Below are 16,510 nucleotides of genomic sequence, written 5' to 3' on the forward strand. Positions count from 1 at the left end.
GAAGACGGCTGAAATGCCAGAAACCGGTCCCCGGAAGCTTGTTTCCTTCCCAGTGTAAGAATTGGCTTTTGTAGTCTGGTCTGCCCTGTTCCCATGATGCACTGGGCCAGGGACAGACTAATTTGCATACAGCCAGGTTCTGAAACTGGGATGGTGCAATGAGCTAAAAAACGGTGTTGGATCTAGCCCTGATCTCTTGACTGGGTGAGAGTATTCTGCTTAATTCAGAGACTCTGCCCATCACCACTCCTTGTTGTAAATATTTTTGTCCACCATAAGCGTGGAAGGGTATACTCAGATGTGAGTCCCTTGCTCATTGCACCATCAGGATTCAAGCAAGCCGGGCCGAAGACGGCTGAAATGCCAGAAACCGGTCCCCGGAAGCTTGTTTCCTTCCCAGTGTAAGAATTGGCTTTTGTAGTCTGGTCTGCCCTGTTCCCATGATGCACTGGGCCAGGGACAGACTAATTTGCATACAGCCAGGTTCTGAAACTGGGATGGTGCAATGAGCTAAAAAACGGTGTTGGATCTAGCCCTGATCTCTTGACTGGGTGAGAGTATTCTGCTTAATTCAGAGACTCTGTCCATCACCACCCCTTGTTGTAAATATTTTTGTCCACCATAAGCGTGGAAGGGTATACTCAGATGTGAGTCCCTTGCTCATTGCACCATCAGGATTCAAGCAAGCTGGGCCGAAGACGGCTGAAATGCCAGAAACCGGTCCCCGGAAGCTTGTTTCCTTCCCAGTGTAAGAATTGGCTTTTGTAGTCTGGTCTGCCCTGTTCCCATGATGCACTGGGCCAGGGACAGACTAATTTGCATACAGCCAGGTTCTGAAACTGGGATGGTGCAATGAGCTAAAAAACGGTGTTGGATCTAGCCCTGATCTATTGACTGGGTGAGAGTATTCTGCTTAATTCAGAGACTCTGTCCATCACCACCCCTTGTTGTAAATATTTTTGTCCACCATAAGCGTGGAAGGGTATACTCAGATGTGAGTCCCTTGCTCATTGCACCATCAGGATTCAAGCAAGCCGGGCCGAAGACGGCTGAAATGCCAGAAACCGGTCCCCGGAAGCTTGTTTCCTTCCCAGTGTAAGAATTGGCTTTTGTAGTCTGGTCTGCCCTGTTCCCATGATGCACTGGGCCAGGGACAGACTCATTTGCATACAGCCAGGTTCTGAAACTGGGATGGTGCAATGAGCTAAAAAACGGTGTTGGATCTAGCCCTGATCTCTTGACTGGGTGAGAGTATTCTGCTTAATTCAGAGACTCTGTCCATCACCACCCCTTGTTGTAAATATTTTTGTCTACCATAAGCGTGGAAGGGTATACTCAGATGTGAGTCCCTTGCTCATTGCTCCATCAGGATTCAAGCAGGCCGGGCCGAAGACGGCTGAAATGCCAGAAACCGGTCCCCGGAAGCTTGTTTCCTTCCCAGTGTAAGAATTGGCTTTTGTAGTCTGGTCTGCCCTGTTCCCATGATGCACTGGGCCAGGGACAGACTCATTTGCATACAGCCAGGTTCTGAAACTGGGATGGTGCAATGAGCTAAAAAACGGTGTTGGATCTAGCCCTGATCTCTTGACTGGGTGAGAGTATTCTGCTTAATTCAGAGACTCTGTCCATCACCACCCCTTGTTGTAAATATTTTTGTCCACCATAAGCGTGGAAGGGTATACTCAGATGTGAGTCCCTTGCTCATTGCACCATCAGGATTCAAGCAAGCCGGGCCGAAGACGGCTGAAATGCCAGAAACCGGTCCCCGGAAGCTTGTTTCCTTCCCAGTGTAAGAATTGGCTTTTGTAGTCTGGTCTGCCCTGTTCCCATGATGCACTGGGCCAGGGACAGACTAATTTGCATACAGCCAGGTTCTGAAACTGGGATGGTGCAATGAGCTAAAAAACGGTGTTGGATATAGCCCTGATCTCTTGACTGGGTGAGAGTATTCTGCTTAATTCAGAGACTCTGTCCATCACCACCCCTTGTTGTAAATATTTTTGTCCACCATAAGCGTGGAAGGGTATACTCAGATGTGAGTCCCTTGCTCATTGCACCATCAGGATTCAAGCAAGCCGGGCCGAAGACGGCTGAAATGCCAGAAACCTGTCCCCGGAAGCTTGTTTCCTTCCCAGTGTAAGAATTGGCTTTTGTAGTCTGGTCTGCCCTGTTACCATGATGCACTGGGCCAGGGACAGACTAATTTGCATACAGCCAGGTTCTGAAACTGGGATGGTGCAATGAGCTAAAAAACGGTGTTGGATCTAGCCCTGATCTCTTGACTGGGTGAGAGTATTCTGCTTAATTCAGAGACTCTGTCCATCACCACCCCTTGTTGTAAATATTTTTGTCCACCATAAGCGTGGAAGGGTATACTCAGATGTGAGTCCCTTGCTCATTGCACCATCAGGATTCAAGCAAGCCGGGCCGAAGACGGCTGAAATGCCAGAAACCGGTCCCCGGAAGCTTGTTTCCTTCCCAGTGTAAGAATTGGCTTTTGTAGTCTGGTCTGCCCTGTTCCCATGATGCACTGGGCCAGGGACAGACTAATTTGCATACAGCCAGGTTCTGAAACTGGGATGGTGCAATGAGCTAAAAAACGGTGTTGGATATAGCCCTGATCTCTTGACTGGGTGAGAGTATTCTGCTTAATTCAGAGACTCTGTCCATCACCACCCCTTGTTGTAAATATTTTTGTCCACCATAAGCGTGGAAGGGTATACTCAGATGTGAGTCCCTTGCTCATTGCACCATCAGGATTCAAGCAAGCCGGGCCGAAGACGGCTGAAATGCCAGAAACCTGTCCCCGGAAGCTTGTTTCCTTCCCAGTGTAAGAATTGGCTTTTGTAGTCTGGTCTGCCCTGTTACCATGATGCACTGGGCCAGGGACAGACTAATTTGCATACAGCCAGGTTCTGAAACTGGGATGGTGCAATGAGCTAAAAAACGGTGTTGGATCTAGCCCTGATCTCTTGACTGGGTGAGAGTATTCTGCTTAATTCAGAGACTCTGTCCATCACCACCCCTTGTTGTAAATATTTTTGTCCACCATAAGCGTGGAAGGGTATACTCAGATGTGAGTCCCTTGCTCATTGCACCATCAGGATTCAAGCAAGCCGGGCCGAAGACGGCTGAAATGCCAGAAACCGGTCCCCGGAAGCTTGTTTCCTTCCCAGTGTAAGAATTGGCTTTTGTAGTCTGGTCTGCCCTGTTCCCATGATGCACTGGGCCAGGGACAGACTAATTTGCATACAGCCAGGTTCTGAAACTGGGATGGTGCAATGAGCTAAAAAACGGTGTTGGCGTTTCCGAGCACACTGTCGCCAGTGATTCCCTGGAGCGGCTCTAGTAACTGTCCATCGTTGCACTCCCTTCCCATTCTCTCTAACGAGGAGTTTGCTAAATGGGCCCTGCGAGTCAAGTCTGGCTCGCCTGCAGACCCGGTAAGATCGGCTCTTTTCAGGGATGTCGCTTTTCAGGGACGCACAGTAGTGTGCTCGCTAATCAACCTCTCCCTGACTTCCGGCCTGGTCCCTGCCAAGTGGAAGCAAGCGGTGGTTTCCCCGATCCTAAAAAAACCATCTTTGGATCCGCTGAGACCTGAAAACTACCGCCCTATATCTTTGCTCCCGTGGCCGGCCAAGGTCATGGAGGCCCATGTAAATCAGACCCTCACGGAGCATATGACCCAAGTTAATGTCCTGGATCCCATGCAGAATGGGTTTCGTGCTGGTCACAGCACGGAGACGGCCCTTCTGGCAATGGTTGAGCATTTGCGGAGTGTGCTCGATGCAGGTCAAACGGCAGCGCTTATTTTGTTAGATCTGAGCGCTGCCTTTGACACTGTCTCCCATCGCATCCTGCTACACCGCTTGCAGGACATTGGCATTTGTGGTTCAGCTCTGCAGTGGTTCCGCTCCTTCCTCAGTGATCGCTCCTTCTGCGTTGCCACCCCTCCATTTCAGTCCAAGTACCATCCTTTGGACCTGGGGGTTCCTCAGGGCTCCTCGCTGAGTCCTACGCTTTTCAACCTGTACGTGCAGCCGCTGGCTGAGGTCGCCAGGCAATGGGGCCTAACCATGGTCTCCTATGCCGACGACACTCAGTTGGCGGTCACGATCAGCGGGGATGCCAAGCAGGACGCCCTCAGGTTCCGAAGTGGACTGAGAGAGGTGGCCAGCTGGATGAATAACAACTGTCTCCAGCTGAACGCGACAAAAACGGAGGTGATGATCGTTGGAAGGGAAGCGGATCACTGGGGGGACGGATGGTGGCCTCCGGAGCTGGGATCAGCGCCGGCCCCTGTCCTGGAACTCAGGAATTTGGGAGTATGGCTTGACCACACGCTAAGCTTTGTGACGCACACGAAGAGAGTGGCGGCCTGCTGTTTTGGAGTATTACGCGGGCTTAGACCCCTGCTCAGATTTTTTGATGCTCCTACTAGACAGCTGGTCATTCAAGCAATGATTATCTCTCGGCTGGACTACGCTAGTTCACTCCTTTTAGGAGCGAACCAAGCCGAGATTCTTCGTCTACAGCGAGTCCAGAACGCTGCGGCCAGGGCGGTGGTAGGTTTGCCCCGAACCTGCCCCACCTCTAACACTCTACGGTCCCTGCACTGGCTCCCGATAAGCAAGCGAATCCAATTTAAGGCTCTTTGCCTGGTTTTTAAAATTCTTAGAGAGTCGGCACCCGTGATCCTTAACGAACTGATCTCTCCCTACGTTCCCACCCGCTCACTCCGATCCCTTGGACAAGCCTTGGTGGTGGTCCCCCGTTTTAGACTTAGTCGGATGGGGGGTCGCTCCTTCCGCGTGAAAGCTGCAACTCTCTGGAATGCGCTCCCCTTGGAAATCCGCCTCTTGAATGATTTAATATCCTTTCGTAGGGCTTTGAAAACCTTCCTGTTTTAATTTGCTCCCTGTTTTAATGCTTCTGCTTTTTGTTACTGGATCTAGTGTTGTGTTGTGTCTACCCTTTCCCTGCGCCAGGACGCTCCTTCGCTGGAGCAGCTGTGCGCATTAAAATGCAAATAACATAACATAACATAACAACATCTAGCCCTGATCTCTTGACTGGGTGAGAGTATTCTGCTTAATTCAGAGACTCTGTCCATCACCACCCCTTGTTGTAAATATTTTTGTCCACCATAAGCGTGGCAGGGTATACTCAGATGTGAGTCCCTTGCTCATTGCACCATCAGGATTCAAGCAAGCCGGGCCGAAGACGGCTGAAATGCCAGAAACCGGTCCCCGGAAGCTTGTTTCCTTCCCAGTGTAAGAATTGGCTTTTGTAGTCTGGTCTGCCCTGTTCCCATGATGCACTGGACCAGGGACAGACTAATTTGCATACAGCCAGGTTCTGAAACTGGGATGGTGCAATGAGCTAAAAAACGGTGTTGGATCTAGCCCTGAGCTCTTGACTGGGTGAGAGTATTCTGCTTAATTCAGAGACTCTGTCCATCACCACCCCTTGTTGTAAATATTTTTGTCCACCATAAGCGTGGAAGGGTATACTCAGATGTGAGTCCCTTGCTCATTGCACCATCAGGATTCAAGCAAGCCGGGCCGAAGACGGCTGAAATGCCAGAAACCGGTCCCCGGAAGCTTGTTTCCTTCCCAGTGTAAGAATTGGCTTTTGTAGTCTGGTCTGCCCTGTTCCCATGATGCACTGGACCAGGGACAGACTAATTTGCATACAGCCAGGTTCTGAAACTGGGATGGTGCAATGAGCTAAAAAACGGTGTTGGATCTAGCCCTGAGCTCTTGACTGGGTGAGAGTATTCTGCTTAATTCAGAGACTCTGTCCATCACCACCCCTTGTTGTAAATATTTTTGTCCACCATAAGCGTGGAAGGGTATACTCAGATGTGAGTCCCTTGCTCATTGCACCATCAGGATTCAAGCAAGCCGGGCCGAAGACGGCTGAAATGCCAGAAACCGGTCCCCGGAAGCTTGTTTCCTTCCCAGTGAAGAATTGGCTTGGTAGTTTGGTCTGCCCTGTTCCCATGATGCACTGGGCCAGGGACAGACTAATTTGCATATAGCCAGGTTCTGAACTGGGATGGTGCAGTGAGCTAAAAAACGGTGATGGATCAAGCCCTGATCTGTTGACTGGGTAGGAGTGTTCTGATTAACTCAGATACTCTGTCCATCACCACCCCCTTTTTAAAATATTTTTGTCCACCATAAGCGTGGAAGGGTATACTCAGATGTGAGTCCCTTGCTCATTGCACCATCAGGATTCAAGCAAGCCGGGCCGAAGACGGCTGAAATGCCAGAAACCTGTCCCCGGAAGCTTGTTTCCTTCCCAGTGTAAGAATTGGCTTTTGTAGTCTGGTCTGCCCTGTTACCATGATGCACTGGGCCAGGGACAGACTAATTTGCATACAGCCAGGTTCTGAAACTGGGATGGTGCAATGAGCTAAAAAACGGTGTTGGATCTAGCCCTGATCTCTTGACTGGGTGAGAGTATTCTGCTTAATTCAGAGACTCTGTCCATCACCACCCCTTGTTGTAAATATTTTTGTCCACCATAAGCGTGGAAGGGTATACTCAGATGTGAGTCCCTTGCTCATTGCACCATCAGGATTCAAGCAAGCCGGGCCGAAGACGGCTGAAATGCCAGAAACCGGTCCCCGGAAGCTTGTTTCCTTCCCAGTGTAAGAATTGGCTTTTGTAGTCTGGTCTGCCCTGTTCCCATGATGCACTGGGCCAGGGACAGACTAATTTGCATACAGCCAGGTTCTGAAACTGGGATGGTGCAATGAGCTAAAAAACGGTGTTGGATATAGCCCTGATCTCTTGACTGGGTGAGAGTATTCTGCTTAATTCAGAGACTCTGTCCATCACCACCCCTTGTTGTAAATATTTTTGTCCACCATAAGCGTGGAAGGGTATACTCAGATGTGAGTCCCTTGCTCATTGCACCATCAGGATTCAAGCAAGCCGGGCCGAAGACGGCTGAAATGCCAGAAACCTGTCCCCGGAAGCTTGTTTCCTTCCCAGTGTAAGAATTGGCTTTTGTAGTCTGGTCTGCCCTGTTACCATGATGCACTGGGCCAGGGACAGACTAATTTGCATACAGCCAGGTTCTGAAACTGGGATGGTGCAATGAGCTAAAAAACGGTGTTGGATCTAGCCCTGATCTCTTGACTGGGTGAGAGTATTCTGCTTAATTCAGAGACTCTGTCCATCACCACCCCTTGTTGTAAATATTTTTGTCCACCATAAGCGTGGAAGGGTATACTCAGATGTGAGTCCCTTGCTCATTGCACCATCAGGATTCAAGCAAGCCGGGCCGAAGACGGCTGAAATGCCAGAAACCGGTCCCCGGAAGCTTGTTTCCTTCCCAGTGTAAGAATTGGCTTTTGTAGTCTGGTCTGCCCTGTTCCCATGATGCACTGGGCCAGGGACAGACTAATTTGCATACAGCCAGGTTCTGAAACTGGGATGGTGCAATGAGCTAAAAAACGGTGTTGGATCTAGCCCTGATCTCTTGACTGGGTGAGAGTATTCTGCTTAATTCAGAGACTCTGTCCATCACCACCCCTTGTTGTAAATATTTTTGTCCACCATAAGCGTGGCAGGGTATACTCAGATGTGAGTCCCTTGCTCATTGCACCATCAGGATTCAAGCAAGCCGGGCCGAAGACGGCTGAAATGCCAGAAACCGGTCCCCGGAAGCTTGTTTCCTTCCCAGTGTAAGAATTGGCTTTTGTAGTCTGGTCTGCCCTGTTCCCATGATGCACTGGACCAGGGACAGACTAATTTGCATACAGCCAGGTTCTGAAACTGGGATGGTGCAATGAGCTAAAAAACGGTGTTGGATCTAGCCCTGAGCTCTTGACTGGGTGAGAGTATTCTGCTTAATTCAGAGACTCTGTCCATCACCACCCCTTGTTGTAAATATTTTTGTCCACCATAAGCGTGGAAGGGTATACTCAGATGTGAGTCCCTTGCTCATTGCACCATCAGGATTCAAGCAAGCCGGGCCGAAGACGGCTGAAATGCCAGAAACCGGTCCCCGGAAGCTTGTTTCCTTCCCAGTGTAAGAATTGGCTTTTGTAGTCTGGTCTGCCCTGTTCCCATGATGCACTGGACCAGGGACAGACTAATTTGCATACAGCCAGGTTCTGAAACTGGGATGGTGCAATGAGCTAAAAAACGGTGTTGGATCTAGCCCTGAGCTCTTGACTGGGTGAGAGTATTCTGCTTAATTCAGAGACTCTGTCCATCACCACCCCTTGTTGTAAATATTTTTGTCCACCATAAGCGTGGAAGGGTATACTCAGATGTGAGTCCCTTGCTCATTGCACCATCAGGATTCAAGCAAGCCGGGCCGAAGACGGCTGAAATGCCAGAAACCGGTCCCCGGAAGCTTGTTTCCTTCCCAGTGTAAGAATTGGCTTTTGTAGTCTGGTCTGCCCTGTTCCCATGATGCACTGGGCCAGGGACAGACTAATTTGCATACAGCCAGGTTCTGAAACTGTGATGGTGCAATGAGCTAAAAAACGGTGTTGGATCTAGCCCTGATCTCTTGACTGGGTGAGAGTATTCTGCTTAATTCAGAGACTCTGCCCATCACCACCCCTTGTTGTAAATATTTTTGCCCACCATAAGCGTGGAAGGGTATACTCAGATGTGAGTCCCTTGCTCATTGCACCATCAGGATTCAAGCAAGCCGGGCCGAAGACGGCTGAAATGCCAGAAACCAGTCCCCGGAAGCTTGTTTCCTTCCCAGTGTAAGAATTGGCTTTTGTAGTCTGGTCTGCCCTGTTCCCATGATGCACTGGGCCAGGGACAGACTAATTTGCATACAGCCAGGTTCTGAAACTGGGAAGTGCAATGCGCTAAAAAATGGTGTTGGATCTAGCCCTGATCTCTTGACTGGGTGAGAGTATTCTGCTTAATTCAGAGACTCTGTCCATCACCACCCCTTGTTGTAAATATGAAGAGAACAACAGCAGCGGTCCATGATTTTGCATATAGGCTAAGCCCATTCAAACGATAATAATCATATATAGAGCCAAGTGTACTGCTGTTGCTAAATATAGGGCTGATATTTGGGGCTATAAGGAGGCTGAAGAACTCCAAGTAGGGGAGAATAAGTTTTTTAGAAACTTACTCTCTGTCCCGTAATCAACTCCTTCTTATAACATTCATCAGGAATTGGGTGTTAGTTCTGTATCAGATCTGATTGGTATGGCCCCACTATTGTGGTGGATTATGATTTGGATCAGCTCAGACCTGGAGCTGAATCATAAGATCGCTCGGGATTGCTTATCATTAGATAAAACAAGTAGCATCCCCTGGCTAGGATATATTAAGAGCTTTACAGTGAAATTAGGGCGGCCTGCATTATTTGACTCCCCCCGACAGGCTAGTAAGAGAGGACCCGTTGTGGATGAAAAACCATTTTATATGTATGATGCAAGTAGAGAGGCTAGAGAGCTCCTGAAGCCCACAGTACGAGCACATACTCTACTGAAAACATCTCAAGCATTAGAACCATACCTTCATGAAAAAAACAAAGTCCTACCACCGCTTTTTTTTTGTAAGATTTAGATTTAACCTTTTGCACTTTGTTTTGGCAGGACCACAGTGGTGGTGGTGAAGATGGAAGATTTGAGCCCTTGCTCTTGTGATAACTTGTTCACCCAGAACACTTTGCACTTTATAATGTTTTGTGACCATTATTATCATATTCGCAAATGCTTTTTTAAAGAAATATTGGTAAATAAAGGCTTTATGCAGGCTAGGCCTGCAATAATATATTTACAGATGCTAAATAACCTGTGGGAATGTTTTAATATTGTCAGTTTTTTCGTTTCTGCTGATAGGGAAAGGAAACAAAAGGTGTTTCTGAGGTGGGTTTGAGTTGGTTCTTATACAGTAATGATGGCTAATGTTTTTATTTTGAGGTCTTTGGTATATAGGATCATGTTTTAAATGAAATATGTAGACACATGACCCTTTGTAACAACAGCAAATTATTTTTATTCTGATGTTTTTAGTGCTTAAGACTATGTTCTGAATGAAATATGTATATGTTATTAATGGTTCTCTTATGTTTTTATGTAGTATACTTTTATGGTTTTAATATTAACCAAATAAGGTGATCTTGGCTGATTGACTTACTATGACTATTTGGCAGTCAGAAACATATTGAACAAGCATTGGGACGTCCTTTCGACTGAAACTACTCTGCAGGATTTCATCAATAACAGGCCCAAAATAACATTTAGAAGGGATTTTTCTCTGAAAGACAAACTTAGACACTAGGTGACTGATAATTGTGCCAAACTAGGCGCACGACCCAAGGGTTTTTGCATGTGCACCAAGTCTGTAGATGGAGCCAGAATGTGCAGACATTCCAGTCTCCTTTGGAAGGCATTTAGCAATGCATAAAAAAATTGAATTGTCACTTGGACTTCTGTGTGTATATTTTGATCTGCCCATGTAACAAGATGTACATGGGCAGAACAATCCATCCTGTCACGAAAATAGTGTTGAACCACATGCGGGCTAACAGAAACCTGGATAAACAATATACGGTGGTTCGTTACATTGCCATTTTCCATAAGAGGAATAAGGATGGGCTTAAATTCTTTGCATTCACATTGCCATTTTCCATAAGAGAAATCAGGATGGGCTTCAATTATTTGCCTTGGATAGGGTTCCGGGGGGGGGGGGTGATTGGACATGTCAATTGAGACATTTGGAGTACAGATATATACTGGAGTTGAATACCATAATTCAGAACAGTCTCAATACGAATGATGAGCTTTGTGTTCATCTGCATGAATAAAGTAATGGTCCTAGGGCATGAGGAGTGTTTACTTCCTAGTATTCAAATAAAAAAAACGAAGCGTTATTCGATTTCTGTTTATAGAATCATAAAACCACATGCAATCACAAATGTATTGCACACAACATCACAGCAAAAAAAAACATGAATTAAATAAACATCATACGTAAAGACATACAGTGTTCTTACATTAAAAGTCGCTTGTTTGGAGCCTCTTTACATGTTTGAATTAATGATCAATAAGACAGTCACATTACCCCTCTTTGGGGCTCAGGACGGCCCCTGGCCATCCGGCGTCACGTGGGCATGTGCTAAGGATGACCGGGGGCTGTCTGAATCCCACCCACCTATTAATTCTCCTGCACAGCGGGAGAATTTGCGCAGCGCCGAATGGGTTAAAATTGATTTCCTACATTTTACTACACTTTTTAAAAACATTGATAAAATCCAAACTATATAATCATTTTCTATCAACCACAATGCTAATAGGGCAGGGCGACATTGCCTAAGACCGAGCTTTTAAAAAAAAGGTAAAATCAATTTTTTTCTTTGGACATTATAACATTTACAGAATAGAACCACGTGGAGTGTTGTTTGCTCTGAGCGATCATCAGAGGGGCACAGTTGCATAACTCTTGAATAAACATTTGAATTCGGGAACCCTTTTATTCTGTGTAGTGTCCCAAATCTAAATCTTGTCAATAGTAATCTATCATAGGCACCTCACACAAGAGTGAGATACAGTTGAATGCTATGCATGATTAAGATCGTTTGGTTATACAGTACTGGGGGCTTCGATAATTCTACTGTTAATCCAAGTGATTCAAGTGGAAACACACCTTTTACTTTTAACACTTTTCTTGACCAACTGGTCATTGTGCTCGGCTCAGTGTAAAACTCTGGGTGCTCTAGATCGTGCATAAAGACAGGCATATACTTAGCCGTGCAATTCTTAAAACACCCTCCACTTTAGAAACATCGTTTTTCAAATATCTCTCTTAAGGTTGGTAACTACAGAGGTTCATATCCTGTGCCAAAGCAGGATTGGTTCCACTTTTATAAGATCTGTGATGTATGGGACTCCCAGTTCAGAGTGAAAGACATATGAAGAAGTACTGCCTGGGACTGGCAAAATATATCTTAAAGCATGTTTTCAACAACTTGCAGAGCCTGAAGATCGGAATATCACCAGATCCCTGTGCCATAACTTGGCCGCCGAAATGCACTTGGCCCTATATATCTGTAGTAGCTTGAGCGGGGGCCTCCTGCCCAGTTTTTTCGCATAATTACCTATGGCGGCAGTGGTTTTCATAAAAGCCAGTTTTATGGCTTGCACCGCATGGTTATTAATTCAGGGGTTCTATTTTTTTACCTGATCTGTTCTTTTTGTCTTCACTTTTTTATGCTTCATAGATCTGGGGATTGCTCTGTGCAGGATCCATGTCGCACCTTCTCTGTTTAAATGACCGATATGCTGTCTCCTCTTCTCCTGGTACCCATGGGAATTGATGAGATAAGATGTTCTTATTTCAAGTCTCCCCTTTCTTTCTTCTTTGCTTTTTGTGTTTTTTTTCCTTAGTCGTGTTGTTTGATGTTGTTGATGAACGTGAATTGAACCAGAATCGAAATATTCAGTGCCTATCAGGACATTTACTATGTTTTCTAACTGATGTGATTTGCGTTTGAGGCTGGGCTCCCCAATGTCAGGATGTTCTGTGTTTGAGCTTATGACATGCTTGTCTATGCCAACTGGAAATAAGTATGCCTATTGCACTAAATTTGGTCTTGCAATTTGATGTAATTGCCCACTGGGGCAGAATGTATCCCATTGCCACATCTGCCTGACATATTAATAGATGATACTTTTTTGTAGCATGCATGCTGATGCGATTCAAAGGCCTTAGAGCTGATCACCAGAAGGAGTGTTCTTATCCCCTGGGACTCTATTCTGATCTATGAATATGAAGACTTTGCCCACTTGGGCTAAATGTTGTTTCACCGCCACTCCTGCATGACAAAGTATATGAATTTATATAGGTATATATATAAAAAACTGCCATGTTGTCATGTTGTTAAGTCAGATTCAGTAATAGGCAAGCTTTTACCAAAATATCCTCAGATTACATACAAAGGGGCGCCATTTTAAAGGATGCCCTTGTGCACAAAAGTCGGGAGTTGTTAAAAGAGAAGAGTTGGTTGCAATCTCAGGCAGGCTTTAGAAAGTGTTCACAATGAAGGGCATGCACAATAGGTTAGAACACCATTACCTTTATTACACCATTCAGTACTAAAGCATCAAAGATAAGAGGTACATACAAATGTAAGAAGGAGTATGCTGTGTATGTACTTATGAAAACCTGCAATTTGAAATATGGAGGTAGTACGACACTGTCTGTTCACAAGAGTATACTAAAGCACATGCGTGCCATCACCAATAGGGACCAAACATATGCAGTGGCACGACACTCTGCAACACACTATCAGAACAACCAAAAAAAAATCAGATATGTGATCGATGTGGTACCCACCAATGGGAGAGAGGGAGACTAGGTAAAAATGTTTAGAGAACTTGAGACAAGGTACGTAATCAATCTAGATTGTAAAGTGCCTAATGGCCTCAACTATGATGAAGAATTGCATTCTTGTCTCTAATGTATGGAAGATCATAACTGAATAATTACCGTTACGAGTGAGATTGTGGCTGGTTTTGTCTTTCAGACATCAAATTTAACTTTATCTGTTTCTTGGTCTTTCTTTTATAACTTTGTTTTCCTTATCTTTTCCTTTTTTCTTCATTTACTCACACATTCTTAACTTAAGTGTATCCTTTAAGATAATGAGTGATATTTTAGGATCACCCAGGAAGGGTAATAAGATAATGTGTGATATTATAGGATCACCTAGGAAATGTATAAACATGAAATTACTGTAATTTTGGAATTGAATAATGCTTTTCACAGGATATTGCAACATTGAGGTAGTGCTAATAAGATGTCATTGATGCAGTAATAGCCCACTGGGGCCCAATGTGTAATGCAATGAAATCAAGTGATCAAATGCCTTTAGAATGCATTTGGACTACAGCCATATTCATCAGCAGAGTATGGGTTAGACAGAAATGGTAGTGGTCAGCCACAATGCGTTATGGCAGAAGGCAAATAAATGCATAATTTTATCTGCACATGGTGTCTGCTTCGATCTGTCAGTGATGGATAAAACGATTGTAATATATATTTATATATATGTCCAACTACCAGTAGGTAGTTATAGTTAGGACCTAGTTACCATAGGAAAATCGCAACATTCTATTCCCGATTCGGCAAGCAGGGGCCGAGAAAAATTGGGGGTCCCAAAACGTGTTTTCTCCATGCAATTTTGCATAGGAAACTTTAGACATGGCTACAGCCCAAACTGCTGAACGGAATTACACCACATTTGGCAAAAATGTAGCCCTTGGTTCAGAAAGAGCCCTTTTCATTAAATGGTGTAAATCCATTCAGTAGTTCATGAGAAATTAGAAAAAGAAAACGTTTCAATATCTGGGCGGAGCCTAACCACACTTCTCATTGTGAGATATGATTGGCGGTCAGCACTTCATCCAAGAAGTGTTGGCAGCCATCTTGGAACCAATATACATATAGAACCTCAATAAAAAGCAATTCAGTTAATAGAGGGTTTTAAGAATTTAGGGCCAGATGTAGGTAAATGTCATTTACTGATTCTTAAATACCGAATTTTACCGATTCGGTATAAAAGAATCGGTAAATGAGATGTAGAGAAAAAAATCGGTATTTATTACCGAATCGGTAAAATTTGGTATCGGACTTTCGGAATTTACCGAAACAGTATTTACCGAATCGGTATTTACTGAATCGGTGTTTCCCATTCATTCCTATGAGCCAAAAGGCCCATAGGAATGAATGAGAAATACCGATTCGGTAAATACCGATTCGGTAAATACCGATTCGGTAAATTCCGAATCATAAAGCAAGCAAAAGTGAAACTTAAGAAAACAACCAATCAGGTGCTACCACCTTCCCCCTCCCTACCAGGAAGTGGCTACACAGGCAGCTGCAACTAACTAGAAACTTCTGGAGAGTCAGTTGGAGCAGAGAGATTGGGAGCAGCAGCAGCAGAAAGAGTTTGTGCACTTTAAAACCAGTAAAATGTCAACCAGCAAAGACACAGAGCAGACAGAGAGGAAGAGAAAGCTGAAATTCAGCAGCATGGAGCTACAGGTCCTCGTGGAGGAGGTGGTGAAGGTGCACCACAAACATTTTGGCAGGCAGTCCCTCACTATGGTTGAATCTGCCAAAAGGAAGATTTGGCTAGAAATACTCGACAAAGTCAATGCTGTGGGAGTGACCAGCAGAGTCACAGAGGATTTGAAAAAGAGGTTCTATGACCTGAGGAGCCTGACAAAAAAAAAATTTGCAGACCACCACAAGCAGGCAGCGCAAACTGGTGGAGGAAAGAACACAGCACCCACCCTCACTGACCTGGAGGAGATGGTGGCCACAACCTTAGAGTCCGAAAGCGTCTGCGGACTGGAAGAAGTGGACAGCTCTGCCAAAGCTGCAAGTAGAAAAGGTAAGATGCATGCACAGCAATCCCCCTCAAACCCTCAACCTTCCCTCACCCCTTGAAGCTAAGTGACCCCAGTCCCGGTGTGCCAGCACCAAACAGTAGCAATGCATAATGGTACATGTAGTCAGTTAATGAAAGACCATGTCATACAGCACAGCAACCACCAAGTTAGGCAAATTATTTCAGACATAATGAAGGGCAGGCAACATGTAAATTGTGCAATTTCAAAAGATTTAATTGTAGTGGCTGTGAGACATTTGCGCTTAGGTGATATACGCTCATATGTCCACAAGTCACACATCCAGAAGGCAGTCACAAGAGACTGAAGACACGGCACCCGAGAGGGATGAAAGTCAGGAGCCAGGTCCCAGTGCATCACAGGGCACAGGTGTTCCGAGTAGCCAGCCACCTTCCCAAGAGCCTGAAATCACTCAAGATTTGCAGACATCCCCACGACGTTCACAGTCCCCTCTGTTAATGTCTTCACCTGATATGCCAGCATCACTGGATGTTGAAACACCTGCAGCACAACCAAGCAGGAGGCATATTGTCCCCCCCACTGTTAGAAATGGAGACAGCTGCTGGTGAAATGGAGGTGGAAGACACACACACCTTTGCTGGAGATGATATCTCTGTCACACTGCAGTCCAGTGCAGAGCCTGTCCGTAGTAGCACAAGGTACCGCAGAGTCCAAGGAAGGAGACTAGGTGCACGTGGGGAGGGGTCCAGTGTGTTCCAAGGCCTGGAGGGGAGCATGCTTAAGATTCAGAGAATGCAAGGAAAGGGCATCATGTCCTGTCAACGACAAATGCGCAACCTGAATATCAATATGGAAGAAATTGGAAAGGGCATAAGGGAACTGGTGGAAGTGAACAAGAACATGGCTACAGGGATACATGAAATGACACAATCAGTGCAGCTACTGTGCACCAAACTGGACACAGAAATAGCATCAAGGCGCAGGGAGAAGCAGCGTGCACAGCAAAACAACAAAGCAATTCACCGCCTGGCCACAGCCACATCCCTGCTATGCAGGCGCAGCATAAACAGTCAGGAGGTCTTGATGCAAAATAGCAATCATCTGACAAGGGGCATAGCCGGAATGACCGGTGCT

Source organism: Lissotriton helveticus, chromosome 1_1, assembly GCF_964261635.1.
Source record: "Lissotriton helveticus chromosome 1_1, aLisHel1.1, whole genome shotgun sequence".
NCBI lineage: Eukaryota > Metazoa > Chordata > Amphibia > Caudata > Salamandridae > Lissotriton > Lissotriton helveticus.